Source organism: Impatiens glandulifera, chromosome 7 (assembly GCF_907164915.1).
Source record: "Impatiens glandulifera chromosome 7, dImpGla2.1, whole genome shotgun sequence".
Classification (NCBI taxonomy): Eukaryota; Viridiplantae; Streptophyta; class Magnoliopsida; order Ericales; family Balsaminaceae; genus Impatiens; species Impatiens glandulifera.
The window spans coordinates 23,469,046-23,479,631 of record NC_061868.1 but is presented as its reverse complement, the minus strand read 5'-3'; positions in this window follow the sequence as shown (position 1 = coordinate 23,479,631).

Genomic DNA, 10,586 nt, shown 5'->3' with positions numbered 1-10,586 from the left:
ATTAAATGAAGACGTTTCGTCTTCCTTTTATAGCTGAGAAGAGCCAACGGTCACTTTTCTTCTCTCTTCTCTGGATTGGTTGATCGTTATCACGCCGGTGCAGAGAGGTTGCTTGCACGCTTTACCTTCCTCAACACTTGGCAGTCATGCAGGCAGCTCTGAGGGAAGATGACATAATCGGTTTTCAGATTTGGACACGTGTTGGACATGCACCTCAGGTTGTCAACTTCAGATCAATAAAGCATCATTGCTTTCCTCGCATGCTTCCGATCGGATCTAATCTTCTTTTATTCTTTCAAGACACGTTTCTTTCGTCAAGGTACGTCACTCTTGAAGTTTGAATTTTCCGGTTTTGTCTTTTGTGTAGTATGATCCGGCTGGTATGTGAATTTGTCTTTGCTGACCGGTAGCTTGAGAAAGAGAAAACCGCTTCCTCCAATCTTTGACATGAACACTTGAAACCGGTTTCTTTTGAGGAGTTTCATAATGATGCCCCAACCGGGTCATACGATTTGATCTGTACCTGCACATGAAAGTTAACAACTGTTTAGTTTGACTAGCCGGTTCCAAAAATTAACTTACTTAATTTTTCTATCAATTTCTCCCTTTTTGATTATTTAGAATAAATATTCAAAACTTGTAATGTGTGGCCGGTTTGAAAATTAACTTACTTAAATTTTCTATCAATTTCTCCCTTTTTGATTATTTAGAATAAATATTCAAAACTAGTAATGTGTGGCCGGTTTGAAAATTAATTTACTTAATTTTTCTATCAATTTCTCCCTTTTTGATTATTTAGAATAAATATTCAAAACTTGTAATGTGTGACCGGTTTGAAAATTAACTTACTTAATTTTTCTATCAATTTCTCCCTTTTTGATTATTTAGAATAAATATTCAAAACTTGTAATGTGTGGCCAGTTTTAAAAAAAACTTGTTTAGCGTTTTGTTTGTTTTCTATCGGAAGAAAATGTTTCAAAAACCTGTGTTTGATTTTCAAAAACAATATGTGGAAACTATCAGAAAAGTATAATAAAATAACCAAGTTCTGAAACGTAGTTAAACATAAATTGTTTTGAAAGAAATAAGGGAAAAGACTAAGGCTTGGATGGTCCCCCCTTTTCAAGATCTTTCTCCAGTTCTTTTTCGAACCGTCTTCTCTCTTCATCTTCTCTTGCCTTCCACTCTCTGTCGCGTCTTTCAGCGTCAATCAGCATTCCGGCCCATACACTTGAGTGGCTTGGAGTCTTTTTGCTGAACCCAAAACCGGCACACACTGGTTTTGGTGGAGGAAGCGGTGGAGCAACAATTGGTCTGAGGCTTGGAGTTGCGGTTGAACCTTCAATTGCCCTCCTCTTCCGCTGGTTAAGTTCTTCAGTGTCCTCTTCTTCTTTTTCATCAAGAGGTTGCACATTCAGCACGACTGGTACAACTTCTCTTTGTTCTGCCCGCTTGATTACTTTCGCAACTGCGCTCCGTTTCTTCTTATTCCTTGTGTTCATTGAATGGGACGGTTGAACTAGTGGGGGTTCCTGGATGCCTGCCTGTTCCTCCTCGTTGCACTGTTGGGCAAGCTCATAATCCTTGTCTTCAATCTCCTTCTGCACCCGTTCCCTTTCCATTTCTTCCTCTTGCAGCCTCTTAGCGGTTTCACCATCAGACTCGATTTGTGTTTGAGTCTTGCTGACTTGGAATTTGGACAACTCCCCAATTTGAATGGCCATTGCCTACAGCATATCTAATAATGGAGCGGTTGCGGTTTGGATGGACTCGGCGATCAAGGATTTGACTGAGGTCTGCACAGCCTCATCTATCATAGACTTGATAGATGTTTGAACGGTGTTTGCTATTTCGGTTTGTACAGATCCCCGTATAGTGTTTGACAGATTAGCTTCAGCCGTTGCAATCCTCTCATCGGTTGCGGTTTTGTAGCTTCCAAGACATGAATCAATGGTATCAATCACCGCCTGCTTCATTTGATCGATTTCGGGAGCTTTAGCGGTTTGAGGGGAGTCTTGTTCCAAGTTCTCTACTGTTGTAGATGATTCCCCGATTACATAGAATGACTTACTTTGGTGTAGATCGGCATTATTGAGTTGGTATCGGCAGACTTTCCTCCATTGCATATCAAGATTGTTAGATAAATTCATACCGGTTCAAATAAACCTAACTTAAACAAACTTCCCATGCAGGAACAAGGAACCGGACCGGATGAACAAAAGAAAACCAACTGAAGAAACCGAACCGGTCAAGTCACCATACCGATCAAAAGCACTCTGAACATGACCGCACAAAGGATCGGCCAAAGCTTAAAACCAGATCCATCAAACAGCCGATTATCTACAAGACAAGAATAACCGGAAGAGGTCCGGTTACTTCACTACCAAAAGACATTCGGCCAAGTCAGGCGGCCGACCAGTACAAGAAGACACTTTGGGTATCTGTTGAGAATGATACCAAAGGAGCAGACTGAATACTTCCATATTCATGCAAGTCTGAGGAAAGCCTGTAGGCTGCAGAAGACAGTACTACCGGATCCTTCTACTTCGGGATAAACCAGAAAGGAAATCTTCAAAGTACAGACAACTGTCCAAGCAGACAGTGCCTATATCAAGTAAAAGACAAACCCCAGCAGGTTTGCCTTACAGACCGGCAGGTCTGAAACAGGATATCAGGTCTGAGGAGACGACCGGCAGGTCTGAGACACTGAATCACTGCATCTCTAATCAGCCAATCAGATTCAAGGCTTCGAAATATGACCGTTGGCATATTTCACCTATAAAAGGACGCAGTTGCAGAAGAGTAAATGCGGGATATTAAGCGAGACAAGTGAAGCGTTGAGAGCATTTACTACAAGTGATAACAGTGTGGTATTCTAAGAAAGCCTAAGTGCTAAATTCTAAGTGTGTGCTACAATTTCGGTGTGAATTGTAAGAGTGTTATCGAGCAGGAAATAAATCTCGATCGAATTGTACTTGTATTCCTTAGTGAATATCATTCTCGCGGTTTCGAGAGGAAGGGGTGACGTAGGAGTTTTATCTCCGAACATCCATAAAATCTGTTGTGTTATTTACTTTCTGTTGGCTTCATTACATAACCGACTAACTTATCCACACCGCTCCAAACCGACTCCATACTGACCATACCGAATATCCAGATAACCGAAACCGACCCACCATTCTTCAAATCTCCATCATCCGAAACCGATTCCGCCTATCATACACGTGTACCGCTTCAACTTGAAAGCAAACCTCTTCCGCGCTTGAACCTAGTTCAAGGGTTTGTGACAGGTTGTGTAGTATTGAAACCCCGGTGTTAATCTCTAACCGGATTAACCACCACCCTACGAGTAAGAACCGCTAACCGGTCCAACCCCCGGTCCACCAGCGGCGACCTAGATCCTAACAATTGGTATCAGAGCAGTTAGTTTCAATACTCAAGCAAACATGTATCAGGATAGGCCTCCAATGCTAGAGGGTGATGATTTTGCCAACTGGAAGGCACGCATGCACCTGCATCTAGTTACCTTGGATGATGAAATGGAATCCGTTCTAACAGAAGGACCGATAGTCATTGATAAAGACAGAAAAGAATGGACAGCTGATGATAGGAGAAGGAACAATCTGGATAACCATGCAAGAAACCGAATCTCCAACAACGTAGACAGAAACACATACTGCAAGATCAGAGATTGCAAAACTGCGAAGGAGACATGGAACACGGTCATCCAGATCTTTGAAGGAAATGAAAGAACAAGGGAGAACAAAATAATGATGGCTACACAGAAGTTCGAAAGCATCAAAATGAAACCAGGAGAAACTATGAAAGAATACAGTGACCGGTTCACTGGTGTGTTAGATGAACTGGCAACTCTGGGCAAGAAGTATGAGAACAAAGAGGTAGTTATGAAGGCGTTGAGATCTCTTCCAAGTGCCTGGGATATAAAGACAATGGTAATGAGGGAATCAAAGAGCCTACGTAAGATGAAACTATACGATGTATTCGAAGATCTAAAGGCATACGAGTTCGAAATGAAATCCAGAACCGAAGAGGAAGTCTCGGCCTCAACATCAACCAGAGCATTATTCACATCTGCAGAACCGATCGTACCTGCTCCTGTACCTACACCGACACCGACACCAGTTCCTGCACCCGCACCTATCAGAACAGCCGAACAGTTCACTGAGGATGCCATGGCCATGCTCGCACAGAAGTTTGGGAGGTTCATGAAAAGGAGCCAACCGACAAACAACTACTATGGTGACAAATCAAATGTAAGATGCTATAACTGTAACTGTATGGGACACTTTAAGTGGGAATGCAGGAAACCAAGGAGGGATACCCAGAAACCGGAATATCAAAATGACAGAAACAATTATCAACAAGCCGGTGAGGGAAGTGAGGTACCAAAAGCACTGATAGCCGACGATGGAGGAAGTCTATGGGCTCGAAGTGACAGTGACGATGAACTCACGTGCCTCATGGCCAATGAGGAACAGGTATTTGACTCTCCCTATGATGAATTTACTAAAGATGAGTTATATGAAGCATTAAATGACATGGTAGAAGAATATAAGAACCTATTGACCATGTTGCCTAAACACCTCAACATCAAGACCGATCCCATAGTACCTATCCCAATAGAACCAGAGGTACCTATTATCACCGAACCGGAAGTCATACAACCTGATGATACCCACACCCTAGAAACCGAGTTAGATCCCAAGATCGAACAACCTAGTGAACCGACTAGAGAGCTAACCGAGGAAGAGAATGCCCGATTCCAATATACGATGGCTGCCTATAAGAGATCTAGCGATATAGTAAAGGATATGAATAAACACTATAGGCATCCTCGTTGTAAGCGTGGTCTAGGATACACAGGGAATAGCTCTAAAGACCGAAAATCTATAGAGAAATCAAGACTCACAAAAGGAAACCTACCCTTTATAAAATTTCTTAAGAGCACCTGGACAGCCGAAGAAGAGGAAACCGCATATTATAGGGAAGAGAAGCTAAAATACGATTATGTTGGCCCAACCGATTCATGGCTTGACCTTGAGAAAAGAAAAGCCGAAATTCTCAAATATAAGAGAGACTTCCCTGAACCGCGTAGGTCAAACTACAGATCACCGAACCAAAAACGACCACCATTTAGGACATCTGATGGAAAACCGAAATACACCAGACCAAGTGTCAAAAGGACAGTTAAAACCCTAACAAAGAAAATTGTCCGGTTTATCAAGGTTTGGGTACCTAAGGGACTAATCGCATGTGGACCCAAGTAAATGTGGGTACCAAACAGTTGTAAATATGTATATTTTGCAGGACTCAAAGAAACGACTAGGAAACTCCGAATGGTTCTTGGATAGCGGTTGCTCCAGGCACATGACCGGAAATAGCAATTTGCTAATCGATATCAGATCAGTAACCGGTGCTCTAATTACCTTCGGTGACGACTCAAAAGGTAGAACTGTGGGCAAGGGTAAGATTGTCCATGGTAATCTAACTATTGATAATGTACTCTTAGTTGAAAACCTACGTTTTAATCTACTTAGTATTAGTCAGATGTGTGATGCCGGATACACGGTAGAATTTCTTAAACATGCATGCTTAGTTAAGGATTCTCAAGGTATTGTATTACTAACCGGAAATAGGATAGGAAACATTTATAAGGTAGACTGGAGAACAAGAGTAGAACATCCTATATGCATGATAGCTAAGACTGATCAAACCTGGCTATGGCATAAGAGACTAAACCATCTCAACATGAAAACCTTAAACTATATTCGCGGTAAAAAGCTAGTTGAAGGTATCCCTGATATAGTGTTTAACCAGGATAAGGTCTGTTCAGCATGCCAGATGGGTAAACAAACTAGGTCATCCTTTAAGAGTAATGGAAATATTCAATCCAGCCGATGCCTAGATCTTCTTCACATGGATTTATTTGGACCGATTCAGGTCATTAGTCTAGGCGGTATGCTGTACACCATGGTAGTTATTGATGATTATTCTAGATATACATGGGTGATATTTCTACCATCTAAACGTGAAACTGTGTCAAACCTGATCACACTTCTTAAGCGGTTGCAAAATGAAAAATCAACTCGTATCAATAGCATTCGAAGTGATCGAGGTACCGAATTTACTAATTGTACATTAACTGCATATCTTGATGAATCCGGCATTAGACACGAGTTGTCTAGTGCTAGGACTCCTCAACAAAATGGCCTGGCCGAGAGAAGAAACCGGACTCTCAAGGAAGCCGCACGGTCTATGATAGCCGATTCCGGCATTGCTCAGAAATTTTGGGCTGAGGCTATCAACACTGCATGCCATACACAAAACCGGTCTTTGATAAACAGATTTCACAACAAAACACCATATGAAGTTTATTTTAACAGAGTTCCTAAACTCAAGTACCTTAGAATTTTCGGTTGTAAATGTTATATTCATATAAATGGTAAAACTCAACTCACCGCTTTTGATGCAAAGACCGATACCGGCATCATGCTTGGATACTCGGCAGTAAGTAAAGCATATAGAGTATATAATAATAGAACTGCAACCATGGAGGAAACAATTCATGTTGTTTTCGATGAATCGGTTGAGAGCAATACTACTTCATGCTTTGATCTACACAACAGATTGGAAAACAATGATATCCATTCTGATAGTGAAGATGAGACTCCGGTCTTCAGGCGGTTTGTCCATGACCTAATGGGTAACATTGATACCCAGCCGGATCAAGCTGTTTCACAACAGGAAGCTGACACTTCGGTCCAAACCGAGGGAGTCGGTCGGTCTGACAATCTCGGTCAACCTACCGACAAGTCTAGCCTTGATCAAACAAACGGCAACCTGGTAGACACTCCTGAACTGAATCTCAGAAGAAATAGTCAACATCCTCCTGAGCAAATTATAGGTGACCCTTCAGAACCTGTTCGAACTAGGGGTCAACTTCTGGAAGGATATTTTAACTCTGCGTTTATATCCCAGATTGAACCGAAAAGAATAGATGAAGCATTGTCAGATCCGGATTGGATCTTGGGAATGCAAGAAGAGCTAAACCAGTTCGAGAGTAGTAAAGTCTGGTACTTAGTTCCCAGACCGAAAGATCAATCGGTCATAGGAACAAGATGGGTATTCAGAAACAAACTCAATGAGGACGGTCTGGTCACGAGGAACAAAGCCAGATTAGTGGCTCAAGGTTACAAACAGGAAGAAGGCATTGACTTTGAAGAGTCATTTGCTCCCGTAGCCAGAATAGAAGCCATTAGGATCTTTCTAGCTTTTGCAGCCTTCAAAAACTTTAAAGTTTTTCAAATGGATGTTAAAAGTGCATTTCTGAACGGTGATCTACGTGAAGAAGTGTACGTTGAACAACCACCCGGTTTCAAAAATGCTGCATTTCCAAATCATGTATACCGGCTGAACAAAGCTTTATACGGTCTAAAGCAAGCACCTAGGGCCTGGTATGATACGCTAACCGCATTTCTATTAGAGCATGACTTCACCATCGGTTCGGTGGATAAAACTTTGTTTAAGTTTGAAAAGAAGGAACATATCCTACTTGTTCAAATTTATGTAGATGATATCATTTTCGGTTCCACCGACCCAAAGCTCTGTGACAAGTTCTCAAAAATGATGACTGACAAATTCGAAATGAGTATGATGGGAGAATTAAGTTTCTTCCTAGGTCTTCAGGTTAAACAACTCAAGGAAGGAACATTCATCAGTCAACCGAAATATACCAAGGAGCTGCTAAAGAAATTCGGTATGGACACCTGCTCCTCGGCGGCTACTCCAATGAGCTCATCAATCAAACTGGACAGGGACGATGAAGGTCAATCGGTAGATCAGATTGCATACCGGGGCATGATCGGTTCCCTATTGTATCTAACAGCGAGTAGACCGGATATCCTGTTTGCAGTTGGTGTGTGTGGGAGATTCCAAGCAAATCCAAAGCAATCCCACTACACTGCCGCAAAGAGAATACTGAAGTATCTGAAAGGCACTCCTGATGTCGGTCTGTGGTATCCAAAGGACTCATCCTTTAATCTAACAAGCTACTCAGACGCAGATTATGCAGGGTGCAAGATCGATAGGAAAAGCACCAGTGGAACATGTCAGTTCCTAGGTGACCGACTGGTGTCATGGCACAGCAAGAAGCAGACATCGGTGGCGACATCAACTGCGGAGGCTGAATACTTGGCGGCCGGAAGCTGCTGCTCTCAACTTCTCTGGATCCAACAGCAGCTGAAGGACTTCGGTATCATAGCCGAAGAGTCCCCGATATTCTGTGACAACACAAGTGCCATTGCAATCACCTACAATCCGGTTCTCCACTCCAGAACCAAGCACATCGACATCAGACATCACTTCATCCGAGAGCATGTCACGCTGAAGCATATCCGGCTGGAGTACGTACCGACCGATCAGCAAGTAGCCGATATCTTCACGAAGCCGCTGCAGGAAGCTAAGTTTTCTCAATTTAGACTTACTCTCGGCTTAACCGATATTAGCCAAATCCTCCCAAAGGATACTTAAAGGGAAATCGGTTCAGACAGACAAACCGGTAATTCTTCCTAAGATGTTGAACTTTGAATCTTCGGGGTGTTTGTGGAAGAACCGCCCAGTCTATCAGATAGAGTAAACCGACCGGCCACTTGGTGCATGCACCACGTAACCGCATCGGGATGAACAACTGATAGCTGACCGGTTCGGAAGAAGGCTACCCCAGATTATTTGAAATTCAAACAGAAGAGGAATAGTTATCAGAGGTTAAAGGTCTCTGCTCTGCATCATTACCTTTTAGAATAAACCTGGTCGTGCCTAAAAAGACGTGAAGATCTTTTGATATCTTTCACAGTCCAGGCCTATGACCGACACCTAGACCTGCAAAACTGCCTGTTTTATGCAAAGATTCTTATCCTGCGGTCAATACACTTCATCTCATTTAATGCCCGGACAATAGGCTAGCCCCAAAACCAGTATTTAAAGGAAGCACTCTTTCACTCAAACACTCACAAAGCAATACACTCTTTCCCTCACTAAGGCAAAGAATCTCACAAGAACATCCTCTCTCTAAGGCAATCTAACAATGTCTATCTTCACAAACATTCAACAAGTTAACTTCGAATCTTGCTCCGATACCGATCACTATGATCTGTATCGAATGATCAAACAGCTGGAGGATACCGGCCTCCAGTACTTTCTGGATGATAATCAAATCATCTATCCTCAGTCTGTCGTGGAATTTTTCAACAATGCAAGGGTGTACCGGGGGACACCCTACTTCAATACCCACATCCAATCAAAGGTTGGGGGTATACTCTTTGACTTCACCGAGCAAGACTTTGCTCGGTGCTTCGGTCTGCCCAAACAAGGGCTCACGGATCTCCACCCTCCAGCCGACACTAAGGCTGAGGTCTCTCTTTCCCTCTCTCGGTCAGATGAGCCTGTCGATGACCATGGCTCTAAATATCCCTTGAGGGCTGAGTACCAGCTCCTCAACGACATCATAGGGAGGAGCATCCTTGGGAAAGATGTAACCAACACATATTGCACGGCAGCGTTCAATATGATGGCGGCCATCATCACAAGGACACCGGTCAATTGGTCTAGGGTGCTGTTCGATGCCCTTATTTGGATAATCGGCACCAGGTCAGTGGCGTTCGTTCCTCAGATAAGCCGACTGTTTGAGGAGCTTGGGGTCCCAACCTGTCACGGCGAAGGTTTGGACCGCAGCCAGGTGCTCACCAAGGAACTCATCGACTCGTTCTACGATCGGGTTGAGGGAGAGTGGAGGAGGAACCACTAAGTCACTCCTTCTTGCATCCGGTCATTTTGCTTCATGCACCGGATGTATTATTGTTCAACTCAAATCTGACCATATCGGCTTCATCCATGTCCACTTCGGTTCTATCTGTGTTTTTCATTTCTGTATGACATGTTTCGGCTTTATCTCTATCATTTTCGGTCCCTATCTAATCAATATCGTTATGTGTTAAATGCAATTAATGAGATCATCCGAAATTAATGAGATAACTCCCAACCACCTGAACATTTAATATCCAACCAAACCGGTTACTTCTCAACTAACAATTACCTTGGGTTGTGCGATTCGCTCCTTCCCCATGCATCATTAAAAGGGAAAGATTCTCTTCCTTAATAAAACAAAACTGACCATCAATGCTCAGATTTTCCCTCCAAAACCGATTCTATATAAGGAGCTATCCTCCCTTCATTTTATCAAATCCAAAATCACTTGTATTCCTCTTGAATCTCTCTCTCTCTATACTATAATCATGCCAAGCCGAACTCTGGGAAATTTCCTAAGTGTCGACTTCAGCTCATGTATGGCAGAATGGGATTATGACCATCCTAAGAAACACATGTTTGAAAGCCTTATTGTTACCGGTCTTCAATCCTTTCTTGACGAATCCGGTCCCATACTGACTGAGGATGTCAAAGAATTCTTCAGAAATGCCATCAACTGGGGCGATCGGATTGTCACCACTGTAAGGAATCATACCTTCCGGCTTGATGAAGCCGAATTTGCCACCCTCTTCAATCTGCCCAAA